The 17,246-nt window shown below is 47.0% G+C and overlaps 2 long non-coding RNA genes across 2 annotated transcripts in view; one reads left to right on the top strand and one right to left on the bottom strand.

Moving 5' to 3' along the window:
* Positions 1 to 17,246, bottom strand: part of LOC138284861 (uncharacterized) — a 112,712-nt gene that overhangs the window by 48,683 nt on the left and 46,783 nt on the right. The window lies entirely within an intron of this gene.
* LOC138283300 (uncharacterized) lies at positions 2,094 to 16,829 on the top strand. The gene is made up of 3 exons (XR_011201174.1): positions 2,094 to 2,224; positions 14,167 to 14,316; positions 14,410 to 16,829. It is a non-coding gene; the product is annotated as an uncharacterized lncRNA (long non-coding RNA).

The raw sequence follows: 17,246 nt of genomic DNA, 5'->3' as shown, positions 1-17,246 counted from the left end.
CTGAATAATTTGATATACAGAAATCATTGTTTTTTAACTCCACCACACACTAGCTACAAATAAAGGAGACATTGATGAGCTGCCAGATTATAACCCACTCGAGTCCAAATTAGTTCTTGTCCCCTTGGGGTCATAAGAGAATATCAAGGCTCTACAGAGCTCTCTACTCCAGTGGTTCCCAACCTGTGGACTGGGGACCCCTGGGGGGTCTGCGAAGCCTCCTCAGGGGGTCTGCTACTGCTTAGAAAATTAAATAATATTAACAAATTAGGTCCCCAGCTTTCAGTAATGGCTCAGTAGTGGGTCTGCAGATTCCGATAATGATTCAGTGGGGGTCCCCTGGTTCCAGAAATGATAAAGTGGGGGTCCACAGATGTCAAAAGGTTGGGATCCACTGCTCTTCTCAATACCCCAGACCCACTTCAGGGCATGAGGACAGCCTGGGGAAATGGTGTGGGTGATGTAGATGGTGATGATTGGTGAGAGGCTAAATGGCAGCCCAGATGCTAACCATTTCCTCTGAACTAATGATTCCATTCAAATATTTTTATCAGACATACTGCAACCCTGATAGGCTATGGAAAATGGGGATGTCTCCTAATGGGGAGCATGCCTGCTGTGGCGATTCGGTAATCTGTACATGCCCCAGTGACGTAATAAAAACTGAGCTCCCCCGCCTCCATTTTCTTGCTGTACTTCTAACATGCTGTCACAAATATAATCTCACCTCCCCGCATGTAAAATTCCGTACTTCCCACACCTCACAGTATCTTTGATAATTCTGATAACAATAGTCCTAAAAACGCAACATAATACTTAAAAATGTAATTCAATGTGATTTCCTCACCACAAGGACTTAGAACAAGGTGAGTGGAATGTAATTATCATGTGGAATTCCGCTCCTTGCAATTGTAAGTGGTCTGGTGGTCCCACACCCACATTTTCTAGGTGATGGAACCTGGAACCCAATTTTAACAGCCAGAAGTTCCAACCAGTAAAATTACTTTGGGAAAGGGCAGCTCTGCATCCTGGCGCCAGTCCTAGCCCCCCTTTAGCCCGGCACAGATACACATGGGGGGGCATGTAATGCTTCCCTCTAGCAAGCTATATACCCCCCTTCTCTCCACCACCATCTCCACCCTCCTCTCCTCCAGCTCACACTGGCAGCTCTCAGACATATACCACTTGCTCAGAGCAGGTGGTAAATGTCTGGATTAAATCACATGGAATTGGGAATTCCACATTACAATTCTGCCTGGTAACTCCGGGCCCACAAGATATTCCTCATTCCTTGGTGTTTAACATGTAATAGGAAGAATCATGTGCAGAGACTCCTAGCAATGGTGGCCATTCCGGACGCCTGAAACTTCCACAGATAATTCTTCCTCCTTGGGGGATATAGGTGGAATTCCGTAGTTACTCAGATAACCAGATTTCGAATGGATCCCACTATGCTTAAGAAGACCTGGCGATCTGAAGAGGGAGAATAACCAGAGCAATTATCATACTGAGAGCTGCTCAGTTTTTGGGGAGGGCGCAGTTTTATACTTCACCCACAAAACTGGGTGACATTGGAAAAAGTTTATCTTAGTGAAGTTTCACTACTTTGACAGAATGCCCCATTACTTACCCGTAATCTTCATTACTCCTGGTCCTGTTGTCCTCATCCCATTCATCACAAAGTAGAGCTTACGTATCTCCACGACAGAAAAAAGAACCTGAGGAATGCTGGGTCCCCAGCCCCCACCTCGTTCAGGTAGTACTTAAGCATACTTACCCAGCATTCCTCCTGTTCTTTTTTCTGTCTTCTGACAGAATGGACTGAGGAGTAGAAGGAACTGCTCTGGCTGGGCTGAGGCGGTTGCCAGTTCCTGGGTCACGTTTCCGGTTGTGCGTCCCTTGGCCTGCTGGGCTTGCTGGGGGATGCTTGTTTCGGGCATGTGTGTGGCGGCTGTTGATGCCGTTTTCCAGCCCGGGCTGCTCTGCTTCTTGGGACGCAGCACGCATGTCTGTGGCACTGCTGGGCGGGCTGTATGACGTGCGCTGGAAGCAGGAAGCCTGGGGCTTGCCTGACTTCCTTCTGCAACATAGCGTTGGTGTGCATGTGCGCAGGGCACAATGCCTCACCTCGGCTTCTCCAGTTCCTGGCATCTTGTGCAGTGGTGCCTGGAGCTTAGGTCTTTGTCACGACCTCTGACGCTCTGTGATACCGGTTTCGCTCCAGGTGGGTCATTAGCCATTCCTCGCCTGCACTGCCCCTTGTAGATATGGGGGACATGGGTAAATGGCGTGTGGCGGCAGATTTCTCTTCTTTCTTCAGACTGTGTTTACTGGTTTTTCTTGTCGAATGTTGGTGGTTGAGGGGCGGCATTCCCTTGAACGCGTTTTCTGTATCCTTCCAGGCTCAGTGGGAAGGGGGAAAGTAGGGGGTTCGCCTCTGGTGCCTCCTTTGGAACCCCTTCCTTGAGATGAACTGTATGACATGGTTGCAGTCCCTCGTACTGTGAGGTGTGAGTTCTCTTCTGGGAGTGTATTGGGGCATTCATCTCCTTTAAGTGGCCTTCACTGGCAGGTGCCTTCCCTTTGTTTTATTCATGCTGTAGTGATCTCTATCACAGACACTCTCACTGTGTGGCGAAGCTTCTGCTCCAGGTCTGTCTGTGGACGTGCCCCCACCTTTTCCAACTGTGTGCCAGGGCTGGTTCACATGGGTTTGTGTATGGTGGAGTTTCAAGGCTTGGAGGTCCTGCGGTCGCAACAGTGGATGGCTCCCTCAGGGCTGTGTATGCAGGTGCTCAGCTGGGTCCTCCCACTGGGTTTTTGGGGCCTGGGTGGCTCAGTCCCTGTTCTTGAACCATTTGCCTCTGGGTGGGCCTTGGTTGAGTCCTCCAGTTGATCTGGAGTTGTTTGAGCTGCGTGTGCCCTTTCTCTCTACTATTCCTTGGCTGGGGTTTTGCTTTAACACTGGCAGGTAGGGCCTATATTGCGGTCCGTTGCATTCTGGTCTTGAAGGATTTATGGCCAGATGCTGCTCAGGCAGCTTAAGGATCTCAGGTTCCCTAATTAAGATTCTGCGTTGTCCATTTCTTCCCTTGTCTCTCATCTGCGTGGGCTTTTCCTGGGCATTACTTCTTCTTCTTTTCCCATGAAGTCCGGTGCTTCGGCAGGCCTTTCTCTCAGAAAAAGGCTACCCTGTGTCAGCTCCCTGGAGGCCGTTTTTTCGTGGTCTCCGGAGTGGTTTCCAGCTCGGAGGGTCGAGCAGCAGACGTCCGAGTTCTCCTTCCCAAGCCATGTTCCTGTCTAAGTGACAGTGGTGCAGGTCTGGTGGTAGGCAGCCACTTTCAGCTATTTCTTCGGTGTGTCCTTCAGACACTTGGTTGGGCATTATTCAGGCCAGCTATAGGTTGAAATTGGGGGATCCCTCTGTCCTCTGGGGGACACTGGACTCTTTGGCCTCCACTACAGCCGGGCCATAGACCCTTCATCAGGGCCTTCTTTCTCTTTTTTGGATTCGGGTGTTAGTGGTGGTGCCCCCTCTGGAGCTCGGACAGGGGTTACACTCGCTTGTTTTTCAGTTGGACTTGGTGCTGGGGGTCTTCCGCGTGGTTTGGATTTAGTTAATGGATTAGAAGTTTTTCCGCCATGTGTCTATCGGGATGGGTCTATTGTGGCGGTTCATTTCTGTGGGGGTGCACGGTTCTTGCTCTGGATCTCGGGACGGCCTGTTTTCATGTGCCTGTCCATCCATCGTCACAGCAGGTTTTTTTGCGCTTCTGTCTCTGATGCTCCAGTTTTTGCTTGCAGTGTTGCCTTTGGGTCTTCGCACTGCTCCACGGGTGTTAACCATTCTGGAGAAACCGCTGGTGGCATCTCTGCTTCTCGGAGGTTGTTATCTTTCTCCCTGCCTGTTAGTCTGGTTCCTGCATTTCTCCTCTGTGCTTTTTGTGGACCTGCGGACGGGTGAGTGATGCACTTCTTTCCCATTGGTTTTTGTTCTATTGGGCCCGGTGTCAGTGGGTTCCCTCTTGTGCTTTGCCTTCCTTGGGACCTGTGTCCACACGGATTATTTTTTGTGGCTGTTCTTGTACCCTCTCAGGGCAGTCCCTTGGAGTCCCTGGCTTTGTAATTCCTGGGCAGCTGTGCTGTCCCAGTCCGCCTATGGCTTCGTCTTTTGGGCTTCCTGGTGGGTGCTGTATTCACAGTGCCCTGGGTTTCAGTCCCCCTCAGGCTGTTGTGGATCGATCTCTTGGCCTTCTGGGGTCCTTATTCTGAGGGATTTGTTCTACATTTACCGATTTCCCGGCGGTGTTGGGAGGGGACCTTGATGGTGGTATATGCAGGCCTTTCTTCTCTGAGGGGTTCTTGCACCCTGCCTCCCCCTGGTGTTTGGCCTCAGAAGCCTGTTCCCTGGGGTGGGGGACTATATTTGGGGCTCTTTTTTCTCTTGGCCGGATGATCTTTTCAGGAGACTCACGGTTTCTCCATTGGGAGGGGGTTGGTTTTCTGCCCTGTCTGTTCTGGTTTTCATCCTATTCTAACGGGTCGTCCTCTGGTGGTATGATCAGGCTCCTGGTGAAGGTGGTTTCTGTCTCCGATCTGGGGGGGGGGGGAGGGGGGCTCTTCCTTATCATTTCCTGTTTGTTTTTTTTTCCTCCTTTTTAGGAGCTGTTTCACTCGGAGAATGTTTTTGGGCAGGGAGCAAGTGGTTTGGTATTCCCTTCTGTCTCTCTTTGCTTCTTGCATCAATGCTGCGGTTCTTGGGTTTGGGGGCGCTTCCTACGGTGGAGGCTTGAAAGGTGGGGGATGCGTTGGTGCTTCCTTCATCCGATCATCTGTGATTTGCTTTTTCTTTACTTAGCCTTTCACCTGTCTGTGGGAGGACGCCCGGTTGGTGGTTGTGGTGTTTCCTTTTTTGGTCTTCGAGATCGTGCTTTCCCACTCGCTTGGGGAGGGCTGTCAGAGATCCTTGGTTGCTTTCCTCTTCTCCATTTCCTCTCCATTGCTTCCTCTCTCTGGCTGCCGCATACGTCTCTACACTGCCATTTCGCAGTGCATCGTTTTTGGTAGCCTGCTCTGATTCTGTCTTCAGTGGGGGTGCTTTTCAGGGCTGGTTTGTGCCAGTCTCCGCTGGTATGCTCTCTTCCCTCGGTTTTCGGGTTGTTGGGAAGGGTTTGAAGTGAGCTGTGTCTACTTTTGAAGCTCCATGAGCCGCAGTTAGAGCCTTCTGTTCTCTTTGGGGGACTCTGCGGGGTGTGGTTCCTTGGTACTGTGGTTGCTGCGACATCTTCTTGTGGCGTCATGTACGGCATCCTTGTTTTCTTTCTGGGTCTTGCCATTGGTACTGCAGGCCTTGGTCTTGGCTCCTTTTGGACAGTTGGGAGCTGTTGTGGTTGCCTTTTTATCTTCCACATGGTGTTTCTGGTGAGGGAGTTGTGTGTCCTTCTGGCCTGTGTACCCCTTCTTTCTTCCTGGGGGATGTGGTTGTGTTGCAGTTGGGCTTTTCCTTGTCTTTGCGGTTTCTTCCCGGTTCCATTCCTCTCAGGATGTGATTTGCCCGCTTTGGTGGTGGATGCGTCGGGCTGCATCAGAGATATATAGGTCTACGTTGGGAGGTGCTATGGGCCATGAGGTTGTCTTTGGTCCAGACACCAAAGTAATTAAGAAAGCAGTCAACAAACAACTCACCCCCTTCCTGGGAGCCAACAACACCCTGGACCTCTCTCAGTCAGGATTCAGAAGCAACCATAGCAGCGAGACTAGCATCCTCGCCGAAACAGATGACATCCACACCCTCCTCGACCTAGGCAAGACCGTTGCCCTCATCCTCTTTGACCTTTCTGCCACCTTCGACACAGTCTCACACGCTACGCACCCGTCTCCACGACGCCGGCATCCAAGACTCAGCTCTGCAATGGCTCTCCTCGTTCCTCACCGGCAGAACATAGAAGGTCTGACTCCCCCCCTTTTCTCTTGGAAGCCACCAAGATCAGCTGTGGCGTCCCCCAAAGATCCTCGCTGAGTCCCACCCTCTTCAACCTCTACATGACCTCACTGGCAGCTATCGTCAGAAGCCACACACTCAACATAGTCTCCTATGCTGACGACACCCAACTGATAGTCTCCCTCACCAACAACCCGACCACCGCCAAGAACAATCTCCATGAAGGAATGAAAGAAGTCGCCACGTGGATGAAAGACAGTTGCCTCAAAATGAACTTAGACAAAATAGAAGTTCTCATCCTGAGCTCCACACCCTCCGCCTGGAACAATTCCTGGTGGCCCACCGCCCTCAGAAACGCGCCCACCCCCACCAGCCACGCCTGCAACCTCGGCGTCATCTTAGGCTCATCGCTCTCAATGGACCAACAGGTGAGTGCCGTCTCATCTGGTTGCTTCCACGCCCTCCGCATGCTTCGTAAAATCTACAAGTGGATCCCTACCAAAGCCAGAAGAACAGTCACCCAGGCCCTCGTCAGCAGCTGCCTCAACTACGGCAATGCACTCTACGCCGAAACCACTGCCAAGACCCAAAAAAGACTACAACGCATCCAGAATGCCTTCGCCCGTCTCATCATGAACGCCCCTCGACACAGCCACACCTCCGCCCTTCTGAGAGACCCACACTGGCTGCCTATTGACAAGAGAATCACCTTCAAGCTCCTGACCCACGCCTACAAGGCCCTACACGACGTTGGACCAGCCTACCTCAACCACAGACTCTCATTCTATACTCCCACCAGACAATTCCGCTCTGCCGACCAGCCCCTCGCCAACGTGCCCCGCATATGGGAAACCACAGCCGGAGGAAGATCCTTCTCCCACATCGCTGCCAAGATCTGGAACACCCTCCCCATCCACCTCAGGCAATCCCCCACCCTGTCAGTTCAGGAAGGACCTCAAGACCTGGCTCTTCGACTGATCCTCAGCACCCGCCCTCCCCTCCTCCCCCCCCCCAGGGCCTTGAGACCCTCACGGGTGAGGAGCCGCGCTTCACAAATCCCTGATTGATTAATTGATTCTTGTGACGGGAATGTATCTTCAACAGTAATTGCATGTGCTAGCTGGCATTCTGATACTTTGGGCTCCAGCTCATATACTAATCCAGTGTGCTAAACGAGGCATATGCCAGCTCTTTGAGTTGAGGTCTTGCACCTGTTTTTGAGACCTGGATGGGCACACCAAGCCTGTCCTTTAACTGACATGAGATTAGAGGTGGTAAGCCACATTTACAATTTATAATCGATTAACAATCACTTGTAAGAGTGCATGCTGACAGTGACAGCATAAGGAGAGGGATGTTGTGGAATGAGTTATGTGGGCCATGCTTAGGAGGGATAAACTAAAACAGTATTGCCCCTACGCAGCTGGTGAACTGGTGTTTTCCCTTTCACCCCACGTGGGACCCGCCAGTGAGGAGGGGCAATGGACAATCATTGATGCTATGATACTGCGGTCAACCTGCTCCAAGGCCTCGTTGTCAAGAAGAAACACTTTTAATGTCACTGACTGAAGATGTGGAAGGTGACCTGTTGAGTGATTCGGTGGACCAACAAGTTAAGAGAGAGCCTTGCCTCCTGGAAGCATGGCAAAAATTGTATGGCACGCCTTTCATATTATTATAAATCAGGTGGAAAAGCTCATGCAAGATTTTATCACGACAAGTATGGCTGCAATTGTCTTTTACACTTTATTACTGCAATACTATCTAATATTCTTCGGTGTATTCTGTCTTCCACTGATTCTTAAAATGTGTGAGTTGCTTTATAATATATTGTTGCATTGAGCTTACATTGGTTGTAGCCTATGAGATGCTGGGGAATGTTCTGTGCAATGCGGTTGTGACATTTATATCTATAAACATTTCGATGCAGTTCTGTTGCTGGGTATAGCAAACACAAGATGATAGACGGAGTACTTAAACTTTTCACACTCACCCCTAGTGAAGAGATCTGGGTTAAGTCCATCTTTTGCTCACCATGCCACTCCAGTTTGGACCCAGCCATATGAAAATCAGGCTTGACCCTGCTCTCCATGGGAACAGTCCAGGCTGAACTACCTGGTCCTCCCTGGACCGGAAAGAAGCATCCTGGGACCGGTTGCTGGCTATGCCTGGCACTGGTTGCATTTTGGGGATTTTTTCTGCTGGAATAAACTGGTAACTCTCTCTCATTAACCAAGAACCCCTACTTTCCCACCCCCAGCTCCATCCCACTTCTACCTACCTTCTACAGACAGCTTATCCCAAATGTCCAGACCCGGAGCAGCGTCAATCAGATGCACCATGTGGAGGCTGAGGGGCCTCTTTGAGAATAAAGCAAGGGTACAAAGTGTGTTGCCACTACATCAATATTGCTACCACATCCTCCGGGGCTTGACAAGCTGGCAGTAGCCATGTTTCATAAGGAAGGTGAAAACTTGGTTTAGCCCTCAAAACAACGCACCCTGCTCCGGGGTACAATCCATATGACATAAAAACTTGCATGATTCTTTTGTGTGATGAGGTAGGGTAGGAAATCTATACATCTTGCAATGACGAACTCAAGGTATGGGCAGACATTCTCCAGAGACGTGCACGGATGTTTTATCCATCCCAACAAGATGCAATTCATAAAACTTCTTTCAGTTGCCTCTAACTGGAAGTGAATCCTACTCAACCTTTAAAATGCTTATATTTGACCTCAAGTGGGTTGGCTCTACACTCACTAAAATAACAGTCAAATACCACCTTCAGGAACACAACAATGCATTTGTTGAACAGTGACCGAAGTAACTGCTTTTAAGTAAGAAGAAACTTAAAGAAATTGGCTCCATGGGTCTCAGAAAACGTCAAGGGGAAAAATATCTTACAAGTACCGAACTCATTTGTGGACTAATCTCATTAGCAATACATTTAGACAACCTACACACTGTGGAATTTAGAACAATTGTCTTAATGTAACTGAAGTAGTGGCAGCCAAGTTCTTTCTCAATTCTAAACAAGAGCTAACAAGTTGTGCCCATCTTTGACATTTCAAGCCTCATTCTCATGCCTGGCATCCTAGATGAGAATTATTAAGTAGCTTGCTCAGCTCTGAAAACTTAGCATTTTTGTTTTAGCTTAAAGGCTGAACATGTACTGGCCATGATTTCAGTTTCTGCACCTACATAACTATTTTGTTTCGGTTTTTGACACGTGATTTCCATTCGGGCCCTGTCTATGAAAACATGTACATTTGCATTTTGTATTTGCTGTAGATTTTATGCCCACGGGATGCACAGGGATTCTTTTGTCATTCAGTCCTGTCATTCAAAGATTACCTTTCTTTTTGTTAATAAATGTTTTTAGACTTCTTATTTTGCGTGAACACAGATTTCTGTCATAGCATTAAGAGAAAAATCTACAAAGAGGTATTTTTTATGACTACAGAAGCCCTTGTTATTGAAACTCAACAAGATTTGACATTGGAAAACATGTGACAAAGTCCGCCAACTGCATGTTCCCAGACTGTGATCTCAAATGGGAGGGTTTTGTGGAATTGTCAACTCTATAGTCAAAAGTAAAAAAAAAACCTGTAAAATAACAATGACCTTTCCCATGATGGTCCTCCAACCCACCTCTCCTTCCTAACCTTAATTAAAAAATAACTCCTAGCAAAGGGATCAACTTTAATGAGGTATTAATAAAATCATCTTTAACCTGAAGCCCACCAACCATTTCTCTGATCCTTTTCCTTCCACACTAGCAAAAGATTTCTATTGAAATAGGACTCAGTTGTGGACTTTCTTAGACTGTAGCTTCCTAAATCAAGAATCTTCTGAACTGCTACAGATTTGGTCAAGTATCCCCCTGTCTAAAAAACCCTTCAGCAGGTCTCAAAGATTGTTCATCTCTGGCTTACCCGTAGACTGTTCCAGGGCTTCCGCTGTCTGATGTACGGGTGACTGTTTCCAGAACCCCAATGACACCATACACTGGAATATGGGGTAGCCAAGTGCCCCTCGAGAGTCTACCACCTTCTATGGGGGAAAAAGCTAAAGGAGTATAAAACATCTTTACTGTAAAAAGACTTCATAACGTTGAAGAAACTATGGAGTGTAGAATAAGATAGTGGAATTCTTCTTGGGTGAATGGTCAGGATCAGAAAGTGGAGGGAGCGAGGAAACAAGCGAAGGAACACAACTTTGTTGGATTCACCCTTCAACAAGACTGAAGCCTTTCTATGGTAAAAGAACAAGACAAGCAAATATCACATGACCAGAAACACAAAGAACTAGGACAATCAGAAAGAAATCAAGAAAGAAACAGCCATAATTAAAAGGGATAGAAACAGGAATGAAAACCTGAACCGGAGTAGCTGTGGAGCAGCTTTAAAAGGCATCTGCAAACCCTCAGGCAAGTCATTGCCATCTGGGAGCTGGAGGAGCAAGGAGCAACATCTGGGAAGCCCAGTATCACAAGGGAAGGCAATCGCAAATGAGTGAAAGTCACACCCTGCAGCTGCGGGGTTAATGCAGTGTTTCTTGAGACCTGGGAATCTCAGAACCACACAAGATACCGTTTTCCTCAGTATCTAGGTGGCCAAGACACCATGGTTACCACAAATTCCACTCTAGAGGTAATAGGCTTGTCAGGAAAAGCAGTAAACCCTCTCCTGATATCCCAGGCTTGTCTGGAAAGGCCAGAAGAAATGATAAAGCAACCTAGAGGCATGGACTGAAGAGGCACAAACCCAAGAATGCTCACTAGCAGCATAGCCATTCTTTTGAATGTAGAGCAGCCTCTGAAAACCCAGGAATCCAATGTAGTAAAGTGCCCCTTTTTGGCATGGTTACCCCCACACTTGTTACCTGGTATTGATGCTAACTTGACTGAGTGTGTGCTGGGATCCTGCTAACCATGCGCCAGCACCAGTGTTCCCCTAATCTGTACTATTGTTTCCAAAATTGGTACACTCCTGGCACATAGCTAAGTCCACTGTAAAAGGTACCAGTGGCACCAAGGGCTATGTGATCCGGGAGGGTCCCTTAGGGCTGTAGCATGTATTGTGCCACCCTAAAGGACCCCTTACCAAACACATGCACACTGCCATTGCAGCTTGTGTGTGTTGGTGGGGAGAAAAAGGCAAAGTCGACATGGCATCCCTCTCGGGGTGCCATGCCCACAGACAACTGCCTGTGGCATAGGTAAGTCACCTCTCTAGCAGGCCTTACAAGCCCTAAGGCAGGGTGCACTATACCACAAGTGAGGGCATAGCTGCATGAACAATATGCCCCTACAGTGTCTAAGTCCATTCTTAAACATTGCAAGTGCAATGTGGCCATACTGAGTACATGACCTGGGAGTCTGTCATTACGAACTCCACAGCTCCATGATGGCTTCACTGAAGACAGGGAAGTTTGGTATCAAACTTCTCAGCACAATAAACCCACACTGTTGCCAGTGATGGATTTATTGTAAAATGCACTCAGAGGGCATCTTAGAGATGCCCCCTGAATTTTACCCAGCCATTTGGTGCAGGATTGACCAGTCTGTCCCAGCCTGCCACTAACAGACAAGTTTCTGACCCCATGGGATGAGAGCCTTTGTGCTCTCTTAGGTCCGAAACAAAGCCTTCTCTAGGTGGAGGTGCTTCACACCTCCCCCTGCAGGAACTGTAACACTAGGTGGTGAGCCCGAAAGGCTCAGGCCTCCTGTTATAGTGCCCCAAGACCAAGCCCCACTTTTGGTGGCTGGTCCAGCGGGAACATTAGGTAAAACAGGGAGGAATGACCACTGCAGCTAAGACCACCCTTAAGGTGTCCAGAGCTGAAGTGACACCCCTCCCTGCAGAATCCTCCATCTTGTGTTGGAAGGTAAGGACCAAAAGGGTAAGAGATGTGCCCTCCCCAAAGGAAGTGGGCACAGGAAGGGTCCCTCATGGACAGTAGACATTGGTCACTACTATCTGACCTCTGTAAAGCCTCTAAATCTAGTATTTAGGGGCTCCCCTGAACCTTACTCACCAGATTCATGGCGACCTCAAGAAGAAGAAGCAAGAAGAAAGAAGAAGGACTGTTAAGCTGACCCCAGCAGTGAAGACTCCAGATGACCACTGACTTGGCCCCAGCCCTACCAGCTGTCTGCAGCTTCAAAGACCCCTGCTCCAAAAAGGTGATACATCCTGCCGGACCAGCAGCCTCTACAAACTCCCAGAAGACTGCCTGCCCAGCAGATGACCAAGAACTCCCAAGGACAGCGGCCCTGTCCAGATGAAATCACCAAAAGGACTTCAGAACCACTTCGGATCCATGAGTCCTGCTCACTCTGCACCCGACGCCCACGGCCCGAGTCCAGGTGGCCCATCGGTCCAGGAAGGTCCCCAGGAGGTTCCGACATCGAGTCCAACCTGGGTTGTTCTCTCCTGGCCAACACAATGATGCCTGCAGCCTGAAACCCGAGGCTCCCCCTGACTGCGACCAGATCCGACAAAGATACCTGACACCCAAGGAGACCCCTGCAGCCCCCTGGCCTTGGGGAATCTGACCAACGGTCAAGCAAGTCCAATGGGCGCCTCTCCTGCCTGTCCAGCCTTTGGTTTCCTGGAACCGACCCCCTGGACTGAGCCTGGACTTTCTTTTGTGACCCTGGGGGCCCCCTCATTGAAAAGCATTGGACACCCAGCTCTGTGTTTGCACCCTGCACCCCCCCACCCCTGTAGCACTGAGGGTGTGTGTTTGGTGTGATCCTGTGTCCCTTCCCCCGGTACTGACCTACACCCCCAAGGCCTGTGTCCTGGAACCACGGGTACTTACCTGCAATCTGCTTTCTACCGAGCACTCCCAGTCCTCATAGAATTCCATTGTAAGCCTGATGCCAACTTTTACCTCTGTACCCAGCTGGCCCCTTGTTGCTGGTGGTGCACTTTTGGGGTCAGCCTAAACTTTGACCTGTGGAAATCCTAAATCCTGAAGACTGGAATCATAAATCGTATACTTACTTGTTTTCTGTGCTAACACTTACCCCCTCACTCCCCCCCCTCCCCCCCTGGACTCAATAGACCTCTATGGAAAATTGCACTGTGTCAACTTTTGACATAGAAAATTGCTACTTACTTGTATACTGCTTTATCTGCTAAGACCAAACAAAGTACATTTGATACATATGCTTGATACCTATTGACAACTGGGCTTACCTGCAACAAAGTTCTTCTGGTTCTAGTAATAAAGTAACAAAATATATTTTTGCTGTATAAAAAACAATTGACCTGGAGTTAGTCATTGAGTGTGTGTCTCATTTAGTGACTGTGTGTGTACCACAAATGCTTTTCAATACCTTCTGATACGTCTAACTGCTCGACCACACTAACACAAAAGAGAGCATTTGTATTATCTACTTTAGCCTCTCTTAAGCCTCTGGGGAACCCATGAACTCCTTGCACACTATACCTCATTTTGGTATAGTATTAAGGCCAGACAAAATGATAAAGCAACCTCGAGGCATGGTCTGAAGAGGCAGGAACCCAAGAATGCTCACTAGCAGCATAGCCATTCTTTTGAATGAAGAGCAGCATCTGAAAACCCGGGAATCACATTTCTCACTAACTTCATACTCTGGTTATCCATCTACCATAGCAAGAGGGGGAAAAGAAAAGGATCAGACACAAAAGGCTTCATCTTGGAGACATGAAAAGTAGGGCGAGTCTTACGAGAGTTAGGAAGGCACAGCCTAACTGCAACAGTATTGATTTGTTTGGTAATTACAAAGGAACCAAACAACTTAAGAAATTGGCTCCACATGTCTCAGAAAAACTCAAGGAGAAAAGAAAATCTCTTTCAAGAACTGAACTCATTTGTGGACTAGTCTCAATAGCAATAATTCAGACAACGAACACCCTATGGAATTTAGAAACATTGTCTTACTGTAATTGAGGTGGTGGCAGCCATGTTCTTGCTCAATGCTAAATGTGTGCCAGCAAGTTGTTCTCATTCCTGGCATCCTAAATAAGAATTATTAAGTAGCTTGCTCAGATCTGAAAGCTTTGCATTTGCAAAACTGGCTTGGCAATTTTTTAGTGTGCAAGATCCTGGAAGACAGCCAAACCTTCTTTCCCTCCCTTAAGTTTGGTAGAGTATTCTTAATCCATTAGTACTAGCCTTCATAGTAGTTTAAGAATCTTGTAAATTCATGGAAATCACTTTTTCTTTCAGTGTCAAGTCTCTCCAGGAAATCAGCATGTGCAAGAGGACTGGACAATGGAAAAGATGGAAAGGCACGAGGATAAAAACCCTGGATACTATAGAATGGAGAATCCTTTGTAGCAAGGTGAACAGAGTTGTTATGCAAGAACTCTGCTAAGGGTAAGTATTCTGTCCAGCTGTTTTCAATGGCATAGCAGAGGCACTTCAGAAACTGTTCAAGACTCTGGTTGACCCTCTCATTCTGTCTATTAGATTGTGGATGGCAGCCTGAGAACAGAGCTTGATGGGTACCCAGGATGGAGAAAATGTAAAACACCAGAAGCTAGAAATGTACTGAGAGCCCTTCTGAGATTTTCATGTTGGGGATCCCATGCAGACAGAATATATCAGCCAGAAATTTCCTTCCCATCACACTGCTAGATCAAAGAACAGTGAGACATTTTAGAAAAAAAAAGATGTACTGTGAAGATGATCACTCGGTTTCCTGCCAAATGGGGTTAGTCCACAATAATTTCAATGGAAATCATGTGCCATTGATGAGGAGGGAAAGGCAAAGGCTGAAGAAAGCCAAAGGCTTATTGTGGACCGCCTTGGACTGTGCAGAAACAGGACATGATTTAACATAAAACTCGACATCCTTTTGAACAGTAGGCCACCGCAAGGAACGTCAGACTAATGCTAAGGTTGACTTAACCCCAGATTGACCTGCTAGCACAATGTTGTACCATTTACAGAACCTTGGTTTGAAGGACATTTGTAGGGATCAACGTGGCCTACAAGAAAATATACGGGTTCTGGAAGTAGGCCAAGGAAATTTGACCTTGCAGAGCATCAAGAACTTCTGGAGAGCAAGGCCAGCTTGTCAGTGGTAGGCAAGAAGGCATTGCAACACAGGTGTACCAGTGCCTTAACACCCCAATTGTCCACCAGGCATTGAAGCACATCCAAAACCAATAGTATCACCAGTTATTTACTCTGTCTTCTCTAGAATTCTTCTTAGAAGCTATCCAAAGCTTGTTGTCTCACGCAAATTGCTGAAATTGTTTAAAAATCAACTTTTCCACAGGTTTGCTAATGAATAGTAGAAGTAAAATTAGTTGAAAGTTGTTGATATCTTTTGCGTTAAGGGTAGTTTTTTTATATGGAGTTCACTAGGTCACTGTGGCATTTTTCCACACGATGAAGAAAATATCTTGTCCTGAAGAATAGTTAAACAAGGCCAACTGGTAGGTTTTGAGAATCCGGAAAAGAAGTTTCATGCATTTAAGATAGGCAAAAGGCTGTTGAATGACAGCTTGTAACAGTGGCACCATGATCAGCCCAATTATTTGTGTCAAATGATTTAAAGTAATCACTGTTTGGATGTTGGGAGTGGTCATAGAAAAGCCATCAGGTGTAGGATTTTTTATGCTTAGATGTTGTCACATAGTAGTTTAATCCTGTAGAATATGAATTGAGCAAGATTATCACTTAAATGTTTGTGAATGGAGCAGCTGAAGGAGATCGTACTCCTGATCTAACAAGGAAAAAATCTTTGGAAAAGGTCAAAGTTTTGGAGATACGAACAGGGAAGTAGCATTTTTTGGCTTCTATCATGTTTTGACAGTATAGGTGGCAATTTGCTGATACAGTCTGTCCTTTTAATTATGTCATAGTTTCTATACCAATAGTCTTCAATCATTTTAATGAGGCACCCTACCCCTCACAAAATGAAAAAATAATCAGAGGCCCCCAGTATGACAAACATGTTTTCTGGTTGTAATTCTATATATTTAGCAATTCAGACATTACAGTTAGGCTCAGTTATCCCTCATGCTCATTACTGCCATCACGATTGTGGAAGCTGGACTTCAGAAAATTATGAAAATGACCACAGTGTGATCATTTATCACAAATGGAGGAAGGGCCCTTAAGGGTTCTTCGGAACCCTCTATCCTCTTCCTACTTTGACACCTACTTCCAGCCAGGACACAAGTGAACAAAGACATTACTGATAGGCGATTATAGAGAATCTCACTACCATTATTTAGTTTCAATAACAATGCAGCACTCTTTTAATAAGCATGATGTTCATACCTGTTACCTCGCTTCACAATAAATGCTTCTCCTGGCTAGATGTTTGTGCCAACTGAGGCCTACCGAGAGGGCTTCCTCACATATTTGAAGACCACTCACTACACTATTTGTCTTTATATTTTGCACACTTCAGATTTGAGATATTTTACTTTGTTGATGAAGCAATATTGTTTTGTTCTATATTTTATAGGCCAAGAGGTTCTGCTGAGATGTTTACTCTTTTGCTCTGGTTTAGATATAAACATACTGGTCATGACAGTAAAATACTGACCACATGCAACCATAGAGTCTTGACCTCCCTGCCCTGGACCTTGCAGCCAATGTCCAATATTGTGAGGTCCAAGGAAATGGACCAGTTAGTGTCCAAGCTTGCAGCATTATTTATGTGCATTTGAATGTATGCTTTATACGTGTTCTGCAAAATTGGGAGAAATCATCCTACAAAGGTGAAAGAAGGTGTATTTCAAAACTGTCTATTGAATCTGCATCATGCTAATTTACAAAAGAATACGCACTGTGGAACCTTGTGAGTATAATAATAATTAATATGTGAACATGAACATGTAAAGGCGTAAGGGGGTGTTGAAAGGGGTGTTGCAGCCATGTCCCACGGTACATGATATTATACCTTTTTACCCTACATATGATGGCTTTCTGGTAGTTCATGGTGTTTTACAAGGACTTGGGTGATGCCTTTATCAGAGTTTAAGCTGAGTACAACTGTTTTATTTTCCTTCCTATCTTTCTTGCACATTCCTTACCTTGCACTGGGTATCTGGGAAACTAAACCATCTTTGAATTTTTAATCCACACTGGTCACCTTTGAGGGCATTCTACGTGCTGCAGCAAACCTCACTAGGGCATAACAAAATATGACCACATCCTTCCATCATGATGGAACTCCACAGGCCCCCCTTGCCACTCTGCACAATTATCAAACCCAGCTGCATCATCTACAAAGCCATCACAATGCATTCACAGTCTACAAACTCATCTTCAATGACTCTCCATAC

The sequence above is a fragment of the Pleurodeles waltl genome, chromosome 3_1 (assembly GCF_031143425.1).
Source record: "Pleurodeles waltl isolate 20211129_DDA chromosome 3_1, aPleWal1.hap1.20221129, whole genome shotgun sequence".
NCBI classification, from domain to species: Eukaryota; Metazoa; Chordata; class Amphibia; order Caudata; family Salamandridae; genus Pleurodeles; species Pleurodeles waltl.
Note: the sequence above shows the minus strand (reverse complement) of the source record. Positions and strands in the feature narration are given on the sequence as shown.